This window comes from Coptis chinensis, chromosome 3 (genome assembly GCF_015680905.1).
Source record: "Coptis chinensis isolate HL-2020 chromosome 3, ASM1568090v1, whole genome shotgun sequence".
Lineage (NCBI taxonomy): Eukaryota > Viridiplantae > Streptophyta > Magnoliopsida > Ranunculales > Ranunculaceae > Coptis > Coptis chinensis.
This window is the reverse complement of record NC_141458.1, coordinates 82,707,647-82,709,994: the sequence shown is the minus strand read 5'-3', so window position 1 is coordinate 82,709,994 and position 2,348 is coordinate 82,707,647. Positions and strand designations below refer to the sequence as shown.

Genomic DNA, 2,348 nt, shown 5'->3' with positions numbered 1-2,348 from the left:
AATCACCAGAACACACTTCATTCAAGGAAAACCTTATGTAAATGTTTTGTGCAAATTCTTTTCAACGAATACAGATCAAAGTAGCTAACAAAGAAAGGATCCCAAGTACCATAATACTATAGTTGCTGAGACTGTGCCTCTGGTTACAACTCCCCTAATTGTATTGGTCAACAACAAGACTGCTAGTTCAAGTGAAATAGTCCGTGAGCGTAGAGACTATGCCTCTGGTTACTTCTTTGGTGCTACATTAACACCGAAGTTAACATAGTATCTCATATTTCTATAATTGTAAGATATTTGAAAGTGACTATGAACTATAGTTGTATTTTCAAGGGTATCCTGCTGTATTTGAAATCTGAGATGTAACCTGCCTATAATATCCTCATTAAAAGTTGTAGTAAGATCATTGCCTAATGGATCTGACATAGAGTCCCACACAATGTCCAATATTGGGTAGATATAGAAATTGGGTGGTGTTCTTTGTATCTTAGGAGGTTCAAGAAATAGATTGTAATTCGACTCAACCATGTTATCGAAATGATAACGAAGCAGAATGGTGAAGAAACCTGTCAGTGGACATACCACTATGGAGGAAACCAACTCCAGCAGTTGTCGTAATTTGCAATGGCTAAGCTACGCTTATTAAGGTAGGCAGCCTTACAATGGGAAGTCAAGACACATGAGTCTTCGACAATACTCAAGTATTAAGGTATGCATCTGAAAAGTAGATATAATGTGTTTTTCAACCCATGTACATTAGTCATTTGATGTTTTATTGAGATGTACATGTTTATTCAAGTGTTGCATTTTAATGGACTATACAAGTTCCTTTGGTACTTTATTGTTATCCTTTTATGGATATATTTTTAAGCAAAGCCCCTCGATTTGCATAATTTGTTTTGTATGATTCACTACGATAGTGAAAGCATAGGATTAAGAACTCCTACTATAGTTTCATCCGGATCCTTTAGACTTTCTCGCAATGAATAAATAACACGAGAACCCACCATGACATTTAGAAGGTTGTGTTGTCTCCTATCGCTATGGAAAGAAACAAAATTCAAGAGTTTTAAAAGACAATTTAACCCCGAAGTTTCAAGAACTAATTTGTGTAAATGTTTCTCTTAAATTCATTTCGTGTAGCTATTATTCTCAGTTTACGTCTTAACCCATTCTTTTTTTTGGCTCATGGGTTTAACGCCTATGGTTTTGGGCTGCAAGACTTGGCATTCTCGCTACAGTTTGAAGTCAAGCACTCCAGCATCCGTTTGTCAAAGTTTGGTGGGCAAACAGAGGAGTGCCCCCGCATTATAAGTCAATCTAGAATAGAACTAAGAGTCCGGCTGCATATAATAAGCTCTAATCTTTTAGGTTCCATATATATATTACATAGGTTTTTCGTTAAAATCACGGATGGTGGTCGAATATATCATATTGCTATATATATATATATAGAGTTGTTATTACTTTTTTTAGTTCTTAGTACTTTCATGCTAATTTATAAACGCTTAACGCTTTTGCAGTTTTCGTGAATGGGAAATTTTGCAAGGACCCAAAGCTTGCTACAACCTAATGATTTCTTTTTCAGCTGGCTTCATATGCCGGGGAACACATCGAACCAACTTGGTTCAGCGATCACTCCAAAGAATGTGGCTCAAATACCTGGACTTAACACTCTAGGCATCTCTTTCGCTCGTGGTTGACTTTGCACCCTATGGTCTAACCTCCGCCAAGATACGCACCCTCGAAAGCAACCGAGATCGTAGAGTCGGGAGGGTACACTTTATGTCGGATTTGTCACATCCAATCCAGATAATCGCTTTCATCACCAAAGTACTTTATCGTGGTGATGTGTTTGTGATCCCCGTAGGCCTTATTCACTTCCAGTTCAACACCGGGTAACACTCAAGTCGCATTTAGCTTTGTTGGTATAAGCAGCCGTGCCTCGTGTGATTACTATTGCCAACAACATCTTTGGATCCAATCCGGCCTATCTCCGATGATGTTCTTGCCAAGGCGTTCCAAATTGACAAGAATGTGGTTGATAATCTTCAAGCTAAATTGGATGGACATTGCCTAGAACTCTTAAAATACTTCATCGCTGTTTGTTTGTACTACTACCGCCATATAGTCTGTGATTGGCTATAGAAATAAGAAAGGATCCCAAGTACCATAATACTATAGTTCTTCGGTGAAGACTTTTCGAAGTGGGGATACGGTGATATACACAGTTTGAAAGGATCCCAAGTACCATAATACTATAGTTGTCGAGGATCGCGCCTCCGTTACAGCTCCCTAATTGTATTGGTCAACAACAAGACCGCTAGTTCAAGTGAAATAGTAGCTAT

General features: G+C 38.3%; 1 pseudogene; it reads left to right on the top strand.

Annotated features, from left to right (window-relative positions):
- The first annotated feature begins 553 nt into the window (after positions 1 to 553).
- Positions 554 to 2,148, top strand: LOC147511141 (putative germin-like protein 2-1; annotated as a pseudogene).
- The last annotated feature ends 200 nt before the right edge of the window (positions 2,149 to 2,348 follow it).